The sequence below is a fragment of the Oncorhynchus nerka genome, linkage group LG12 (genome assembly GCF_034236695.1).
Source record: "Oncorhynchus nerka isolate Pitt River linkage group LG12, Oner_Uvic_2.0, whole genome shotgun sequence".
NCBI classification, from domain to species: domain Eukaryota; kingdom Metazoa; phylum Chordata; class Actinopteri; order Salmoniformes; family Salmonidae; genus Oncorhynchus; species Oncorhynchus nerka.
Window position 1 is genome coordinate 63,683,079 of NC_088407.1, and position 10,355 is coordinate 63,693,433.

Consider the following 10,355-nt stretch of genomic DNA (forward strand, 5'->3'; position numbering starts at 1 on the left):
TGGGGCTGACCATGCTGAAGACCGGCCAATCACCAGACAACAGAGGCGTCATGCTCATAGGGGGCACAAGGACATGTGCAGATCTGTCACATTTTTCAGATGTTAGGTTAATGACAACTTAATTTTTAAGCCCATGTTTTACCTTAATTCTTTAAAAAAAGATCTGTCAGCAGTATTTGACAGAGGGGGCACACTGAGTGGACCAGGCACCCCAATTCTCCCTAGTAAGTGGTTCCTTCCAAGGTGAACCATGGAGCAAAGTATAGAGCCAGTGATGGGTAGGACTTGCAGGTGGTATGTTAATAAGTTAATTTGACAAGTGATGTAGCCTATTGACTCCTTGATGAATAAATAAAATACATTTAGTTTCTGCTGTAATACTAGCCACAACAATTTTATGAAATTAGCTTAAACTAGCAAGCTAGATGGGTTCCCAATCTACCAACCACATAGCCTGAATTAGCTTTGTAGCTAGTTATCAGTAAAATTAGAGTATCTTAATCTAACCATTTAAGCTGGAATGCCTGCTGGTAAGGTTGCTAGACTTTCTAAATGTACTGAATAAGACTTGCATTCCTTTCAATCTTTTACCCAGATTTTGGCAAAGATGCAGAGAAGCATATTTAGTTTCTTTAAAAAAGGCACCACCGGTCAGGAGGATACAGATAAATACTTGGTTTAAATGTAATCTGGCACCTTATGATAATGATCATATGTGCCTATATGATCGTATGTACTGGTGTAATATCCTAGGCGTGTTAGTGCAGCATATCGAGATGTGTGATATACAACAGTCAGAATGACACACATCAAAATTACAATCGACAACTGGTAAATGACACCAGGTAAAGAGGTATGCTTACATAAGCCATGCAGAAAAATAGGCATATCCTCATGTACTTTGTGCCCCCTCTAAAATGATGGGTGCATGACACCCCTGGAACTTTGTAACTCTACATTACTAGTAGCATCACTTGAAGCTGTGGAAGACCATGAACTGCCAGATCCCTAAATTATTTTTTGCGTTCAGAGTCTGAGATTCTTGTTTGTAAATGAAAGTGCTGTAGAAAATAAATACACTGCTCAAAAAAATAAAGGGAACACTAAAATAACACATCCTAGATCTGAATGAAATATTCTCATGAAATACTTTTTTCTTTACATAGTTGAGTGTGCTGACAAAATCACACAAATTAATCAACCCATGGAGGTCTGGATTTGGAGTCACACTCAAAATTAAAGTGGAAAACCACACTACAGGCTGATCCAACTTTGATGTCCTTTGATGTAATGTCCTTAAAACAAGTCAAAATGAGGCCTAGTAGTGTGTGTGGCCTTCACGTGCCTGTATGACCTCCCTACAACGCCTGGGCATGCTCCTGATGAGGTGGTGGATGGTCTCCTGAGGGATCTCCTCCCAGACCTGGACTGAAGCATCCGCCAACTCCTGGACAGTCTGTGGATGGAGCGAGACATGATGTCCCAGATGTGCTCAATTGGATTCAGGTCTGGGGAACGGGCGGGCAAGTCCATAGCATCAATGCCTTCCTCTTGCAGGAACTGCTGACACACTCCAGCCACATGAGGTCTAGCATTGTCTTGCATTAGGAGGAACCCAGGGCCAACCGCACCAGCATATGGTCTCACAAGGGGTCTGAGGATCTCATCTCGGTACCTAATGGCAGTCAGGCTACCTTTGGCGAGCACATGGAGGGCTGTGCGGCCCCCCAAAGAAATGCCACCCCCACACCATGACTGACCCACCGCCAAACCGGTCATGCTGGAGGATGTTGCAGGCAGCAGAACGTTCTCCACTGCGTCTCCAGACTCACGCCTGTCACATGTGCTCAGTGTGAACCTGCTTTCATCTGTGAAGAGCACAGGGCGCCAGTGGCAAATTTGCCAATCTTGGTGTTCTCTGGCAAATGCCAAACATCCTGCACGGTGTTTGGCTGTAAGCACAACCCCCACCTGTGGACGTCGGGCCCTCATGGAGTCTGTTTCTGACCGTTGCCCTCCTACGGCCTCCTCCACATCTCCTGATGTACTGGCCTGTCTCCTGGTAGCGCCTCCATGCTATGGACACTACGCTGACAGACACAGCAAACCTTCTTGCCACAGCTCGCATTGATGTGCCATCCTGGATGAGCTGCACTACCTGAGCCATTTGTGTGGGTTGTAGACTCCGTCTCATGCTACCACTAGAGTGAAAGCACCGCCAGCATTCAAAAGTGACCAAAACATCAGCCAGGAAGCATAGGAACTGAGAAGTGGTCTGTGGTCACCACCTGCAGAACCACTCCTTTATTGGGGGTGTCTTGCTAATTGCCTATAATTTCCACCTGTTGTCTATTCCATTTGCACCACAGCATGTGAAATGTATTGTCAATCAGTGTTGCTTCCTAAGTGGACAGTTTGATTTCACAGAAGTGTGATTGACTTGGCGTTACATTGTGTTTAAGTGTTCCCTTGATTTTTTTGAGTAGTGTATATTAGTAGTTTACATGGTCTCTCTGACAATGTCATTTTCAGTTACTTAATGCTCTGATGTGTTGAGTGAATATACTATACACTCCTTGACTGCACCTCAGGTATCAATCATAGAAAAGTTATCCTGCTGTCTTAAAACATAAAAAATGCAAATCATGGTTTATCATCTGTTGTATTACATGATACATTTATTGTAAAATAAAAGGGAAACATTGGGACTTGTGTAATTGACTTTGGAATTTTAATTGAGTACTGCTGCGATCTCCTTTACTGTGGAATAATAATCACTCTACCATGTATTTGCATGCAATGTATTGACGTTGGGACAGTCTGCAGTGTAGCGCTTGGGGTCTGTAGCTAATGAAAGCCAAATGCCCAGTACTTTTCCAATCATGATGCTGTTTAGATTGTCTCTCGGCACCCTCTGGAACCTCTGGCCGCTGCACTGCTGCTTCTAATCTGAGGAATGGAGTACTCTGGTCCCCAGGCCTAGCAGGAGTCCGCCCACTCCTCACACATATGGGAGATCTGCTATCGTCAGGGGAGGGAGGACATGGTGTGTCATTGCTGGAGTATTCTGGTAGAGATTTGCTAGTTTAGCTCACGTGGTTTAGTTCTGGTCTACCTCAGCAGTGAGGAGTCCAGTGTCTTTCCTATGACAGGCTTTGCACCCCAGAGGAAGGATCTCCTAGTTTGGCTTTATAGAAACCAAGGGCAGAATCTCAATTGCATACACCTTACCACCGCCTCAAAACTCATTGGAGAAGGTAAGAGTGGCGGGACCCCTGGCTTTCTCATCCATTGGGTTTTGAGAAGGAAGTGAGTACGCAATTGAGATATTTTCATCTCTCATCTGCCCCATAACTACACATATTTCCACAGTGAACTGATCAAACAAAAGCTATCCTTTGTCTGCTTGTCTGACGACTTTGGTTGCAAAGAGAGGCTCTTCTGTAATGCTTTGCAGCAGAAACACAGGCTTGTTAAACAGTAACAGATATGAGTTGTACAGATCATAGCTATCTGTCACCACTGTTGTCTGTTGGTCAGGACACAGGTTTTCACAGAAATGGTGATAATCAGGAACATCACTACACTGATGGCCATGTCTTATGTTCCCAAAGGAACCAGTATAGAGTAAGTTGTCAATATTCCTCAATCACTGAACAGAAGCACCATCTAGTGTTTGACCAAGCTCACAGCAACTTCGACTCCACCTCTACCACTGCTTGTTGACATTGTGTGCTTTGTATACGTAGACTTTGGTAGAGAGATGTAACCAAATGTGGCAGTTTTCTCCAAGCGTTTCCCTGAGTTTGAGCTGTATGTTAATGCAGACCAGAGATGTTTTGATGGAGGGTTCATGCATGTGTCCTCAGTGTTTTTGTTTTGCTTAATGGACTTAACGGAGGAGAGTTGGAGTGGGGAGGAGGGAACACGGGGCTTAAATTAAACCTCTGTTGGCAGCTGCAGCTTGCGCCATCATTTTTAGAGCTGTCAGTTTTATTTTTTCATGTTTTTTCTTCTGTTGTTGGAGATCGGGACGTGAGGTACCACCACCAATTCTTATTCCATGTCCCTACTCAAATAAAATACAATTTCATTTGTCACATACACATGGTTGGCAGATGTTAATGCGAGTGAAGCGAAATGCTTGTGCTTCTAGTTCCGACAACGCAGTAATGACCAACGAGTAATCTAACCTAACAATTTCACAACTACCTTATACACACAAGTGTAAAGGGATGAAGAATATGTACATAAAGATATATGAATGCGTGATGGTTACAGAACGGCGTAGACAAGATGCAGTAGATGGTATAGAGTACAGTATATACATATGAGATGAGTAATGTAGGGTATGTAAACGTTATATTAAGTGGCATTGTATAAAGTGGCTAGTGCTACATTTTTTTACATACATTTTTCCAATATTAAAGTGGCTGGAGTTGAGTCAGTATGTTGGCAGCCGCCACTCAATGTTAGAGGTGGCTGTTTAACAGTGTGATGGCCTTGAGATAGAAGCTGTTTTTCAGTCTCTCGGTCCCTGCTTTGATGCACCTGTACTGATCTCGCCTTCTGGATGATAGCGGGGTGAACAGGCAGTGGCTCGGGTGGTTGTTGTCCTTGATGATCTTTATGGCCTTCCTGTGACATTGGGTGGTGTAGGTGTCCTGGAGGGCAGGTAGTTTGCCCCCGGTGATGCGTTGTGCAGACCTCACTACCCTCTGGAGATCCTTACGGTTGTGGGCGGAGCAGTTGCCGTACCAGGCGGTGATGCAGCCCGACAGGATGCTCTCAATTGTGCATCTGTAAAAGTTTGTGAGTACTTTTGGTGACAAGCCGAATTTCTTCAGCCTCCTGAGGTTGAAGAGGCGTAGCTGCGCCTTCTTCACCACGCTGTCTGTGTGGGTGGACCAATTCAGTGTGTCTGTGATGTGTACGCTGAGGAACTTATAACTTACGACCCTCTCCACTACTGTCCCGTCGATGTGGATAGGGGGGTGCTCCCTCTGCTGTCTCCTGAAGTCCAAGATCATCTCCTTTGTTTTGTTGACGTTGAGTGAGATTATTTTCCTGACACCACTCTCCGAGGGCCTTCACCTCCTCCCTGTAGGCCGTCTCGTCGTTGTTGGTAATCAAGCCTACCACTGTAGTGTTGTTTGCAAACTTGATGATTGAGTTGGAGGCCTGCATGGCCACGCAGTGGTGGGTGAACAGTGAGAACAGGAGAGGGCTCAGAACAAACCCTTGTGGGGACCCAGTGTTGAGGATCAGTGGGATGGAGATGTTGTTACCTACTCTCACCACCTAGGGGCGGACCGTCAGGAAGTCCAGTACCCAGTTGCACAGGGCGGGGTCGAGACCTAGGGTCTCGAGCTTGATGACGAGTTTGGATGGTACTATGGTGTGAAATGCTGAGCTGTAGTCGATGAACAGCATTCTCACATAGGTATTCCTCTTATCCAGATGGGTTAGGGCAGTGTGCAGTGTGGTTGCGATTGCGTCGTCTGTGGACCTATTGGGGCAGTAAGCAAATTGGAGTGGGTCTAGGGTGTCGGGTAGGGTGTCGGTGGAGGTGATATGGTCCTTGACTAGTCTCTCAAAGCACTTCATGATGACGGAAGTGAGTGCTATGGGGGGCGGTAGTCGTTTAGCTCAGTTACCTTAGCTTTCTTGGGAACAGGAACAATGGTGGCCCTCTTGAACAGCAGACTGGGATAAGGATTGATTGAATATGTCCGTAAACACACCAGCCAGCCAGAGGACACGGCAGGGTATGCCGTCTGGGCCTGCAGCCTTGCGAGGGTTAACACGTTTAAATGTTTTACTCACGTCGGCTGCAGTGAAGGAGAGTCCGCAGGTTTTGGTAGCAGGCCGTGTCAGTGGCACTGTATTGTCCTCAAAGCGGGCAAAGAAGTTGTTCAGTCTGTCTGGGAGCAAGACATCCTGGTCCGCTACGGGGCTGGTTTTCTTTTTGTAATCCGTAATTGACTGTAGACCCTGCCACATACCTCTTGTGTCTGAGCTGTTGAATTGCGACTCTACTTTGTCTCTATACTGACGCTTAGCTTGTTTGATTGCCTTGCGGAGGGAATAGCTACACTGTTTGTATTCGGTCATGTTTCCGGTCTCCTTGCCCTGGTTAAAAGCAGTGGTTCGCGCTTTCAGTTTCATGCGAATGCTGCCATCAATCCACGGTTTCTGGTTTGGGATTGTTTTAATAGTTGCTGTGGGTACGACATCGCCGATGCACTTGCTAATAAACTTGTGACTATAATCGAAGAGAATTCTCTTGGTAGATAATGCGGTCAACATTTGATTGTGAGGAATTCTAAGTCAGGTGAACAGAAGGACTTGATGTATGTTGTTATGATCACACCCTTCTGTTTGTGGGTGTGTGTGCACATTTTAAATACATATTTTCAAAAGTCTAAGAATTCCAGTTCAATGTATTCCTATTCTGAGAACTGAGTAACGATACAGAGTAAACCCACAGGGACCCAGTATAATGTCCTGTCATCCTCCCAGTAGGAAGAGACAGGTCCTGGCCAGACAGATGAATGGTCAGACAGTCCAGGTTTCCTTAGGTAGTCCTGGTGTAACAGGGTGTGTGGTAGTAGCCAGGATGATCAGTGGTTGGCTCTGAGAGCGTGGACATGAGGGAAAGCAGAACCTCTGCTTGAGTGCCACACTTCCTGGTCATTCCTGCAACAGATGAGGAGCGGTCACTATAGGCTCACTGCAGTGGCTTAGTTACAGTGCCAGATCTACTACATCTGGCACTGTAGTAGATCTAAGTCCTGTAAGACATCTGCTTACTGTTCACCTTTACAACCTATTCAAAGCCAGCACTGAGAAGAAGTCTTGTAATACTTTCTGATATTAGACTTTCTCCTAGTGGCGGTGTGAGTTTTCATTGTTCTAACATTATGGTTGTGGAATGTCACGCAGACATGAGAACAGTCTGAATCTACTTGTAAATACTATAATAGATCTCTACAAAATGTAATTTGACAGTGTCACCACAGATTGTGTTTTCGTAACCACCGTGTCATCCTGCTGCCTCTAACCCCTCCTCCTTGCTTCTCTCCATCCCCCAGACCATCTTCAACCCCAATCGATTTACATGGTATATCACTAACCATGCTTTTCACGTCAAACTAAGAACATTCCTCACTCTGAGGACTCTTTTAAGTCCACAGATGTCCCCTCATTCACACCACTCCAGTCATATTAGGGCGTTTCCATGTAAACAGACCCATGCGCACCAACATGTGAAGTTCATAGCAGCATATTAAATTGGGTGTCAAATGAAAGCTAAGAGTCTATATTTTTTTAGACTTCCACATGTTGTTGTGTTATAAAGTGGGATTAACATGGATGTAACTGTCATTTTTTTGTCAACAATCTACACAAAATACTCTAATGTCAAAGTGGAAGAAAATGTTAACATAGTGTTTTAGTTTTCATTAATTTAAAAACAATCTTGATTAGATAAGTATTCAACCCCCTGAGTCAATACATGTTAGAATCTCCTTTGGCAGTTACTACAGCTGGGAGTCTTTTTTGGATAAGTCTCTAAGAGCTTTACACACCTGGATTGTACAATATTTGCCCATTATTTTATTTTTTTATTCTTCAAGTTGGTTGTTGATCATTGGAAGACAGCCATTTCAAGTCGACAGATTTTCAAGCCGATAACTGTAACTAAGCCACTCAGGAATATTCAATGATAGTCTTGGTAAGCAACTCCACTGTATATGTGGCCTTGTGTTTTAGGTTATTATCCTGCTGAAAGGTGAATTTGTCTCCCAGTGTCTGATGGAAAGCAGACTGAACCAGGTTTTCCTCTAGTATTTTGCCTGTGCTTAGCTCTATTCTGTTTCTTTTTATCCCCCCAAAAACTCCCTTCTCCTTACATCATGTTATGAATATGCTTGTCATCAGTATCATGCTGCCACCACCATACTTGAAAAGAGTGGTACTCAGCAGTGGCGTCATTTCACCTAAACCTAGGGTAATACAATTTGAAGAACAGCAAAAATAAGCTACATTTACTCCAGCCATTATCAACTTGTCTACTGTAGCTTCAGTCACCTCAGTTGATAGGTGACTTAAAATTCTACAAACACATGCCATACAGCAATTAGGTGGTAGACACTAGCTCAGCACCGGGATTAAAAACTGTAGTTTAGTTTCATGTCATGTCAAACAGCCGACGTTACCTAACTTCCACCTCTGCACAGTCCAGTTGCGTCGATGCGTCAGCGGTGGCATAATAGAATTTCTCGGTGCTCGCAAGGTCTGAGAAATCTCATGCTATTTTACACATTTTGCTATGAGTCTGAGAGAAAATGTTGCTGTTTTAGAGCTCAGGGATTCTTGAAAGATGGGACAATCTCAACTTTTTTTCAACAAATATTTGTCTTAATATTAACAACATTTGAAATATATATTTTGATAGACCAAAGTATCAGCTATCACACCATGTGAAGGAACAACCTTATTTTTCATAAAATGCAACTAACTGGTGTTATGTCAACTCCATCAGACACCATAAAGGCATTACATTTGTACAATTATTGTCCAACAAGTGTTTAAAGGCCTTGATTGTTTAATTCTAACATTTGATTATTCAAATATGTAATACAAATCTCCAAACGTAATTTTGTTTCATTTTATAGCACTATTAAATGGCCCAGGGCTAATTATGTTAATATTTTGGCATGTTTTTTTAACATTTAGGACATTAAACAACATTTATAAAGCAAACATGATCCCTTGAGTCTAGCTCAGCAAATACTTCAATTGTTTAAGCATATGTTGCAGAACAGTGATTGCGAAAAAATAATAATAGTTAGGCATCAGACATGGAGTTGACAAGTCACTGACAGGGGTTGACAACATACTCAAAACAGACGTATTTTTGCCTCCAAATGAAAGATTAATACAAACATTTGTAAAATATGGAAAATTATTAATTTGAAAATCCCCAATAAAAACAACCATTCTGTCAAATCTTTCAGCAATCTGAAGGAGTTGAATACAAAAAAATAAAAATACTCAGTTTCTTTATGACTCTAAAACCTTATTAAATGTAACATACTTGAACCTAAATTAATTTTCTATTTTAATCTATCAGGCAGATTGAGTTGACAGTTTAGGCTTGTGACCATGGTGATTACAATAATTTAAAAAAATCTAAAGTAGAGAACTTTACAGACCATGAGTGATCTTGTTGCACTACATGTAATGTGGACATTCTTATACCTAATTCATTTAGGATTTTAGACAAATCTGATGGACTTGACCAAATCCCCTGAAACATCTTTTAGGAATCAAAGTTGAGAAAAACTTTTCTTAAGTATTTAGAGAATTTCCCACTTATCCCCTGGGTATTTATACCTGTGTTTTCTGTCTGTCTGTGCCAGTTCGTCTTGTTGTTAAGTCAACCAGCGTTTTGTTTCTCAGCTCCTGCTTTTCTCACCCTCCTGGTTTTGACCATTGCCTGTCCTGACTCTGAGCCCACCTGTCTGAACACTCTGCCTGCCTGCCGTCTGGTGCCTTTGCCCCTACTCTGGATTACCAACCCCTGCCTGCCTTGACCTGTCGTTTGCCTGTGCTGTTGTTGTAATAAACACTGTTACTTCAACACTTCAACACAGAATTACCTGGATTTCTGCATAAATTTGACATGATCTTCATCTAAGTCACAACAATAGACAAACTCAGTGTGCTTAAACTAATAATACACAAATTATTGTATTTTTATTGTCTATATTAAATACAACATTTAAACATTCACAGTGTAGGTTGAAAAAAATATGTGAACCACAAGGCTAATGACTTCTCCAAAAGATCATTGGAGTCAGGAGTCAACTAACCTGGAGTCCAATCAATGAGATGAGATTGGAGATTTTGGTTAGAGCTGCTCTACCCAATAAAAAACACTCACAAAATTTGAGTTTGCTATTCACAAGAAGCATTGCCGAATGTGAACCATGCCTCGAACGAACTGCAAAAATCACTGAAGCTGGAGATTCCCATCTCCCTCACTAGCTTTAAGAACCATCTGTCAGAGCAGCTCACAGATCACTGCACCTGTTCATAGCCCATCTGTATACAGCCCATCTATCTACCTCATCCCCATACTGTATTTATTTATTTTTCTCCTTTTGCACCACAGTATCTCTACTTGCACATCCATATTTTGCACATGAACCATTCCAGGGTGTAATTGCCATATTGTAATTACTTCGCCACCATGGCCTATTTATTCCCTTATTTGACCTAATTTGCACTAACTGTATATAGACTTTTCTTTTTTTCTACTGTATTATTGACTGTATGTTTTGTTCATT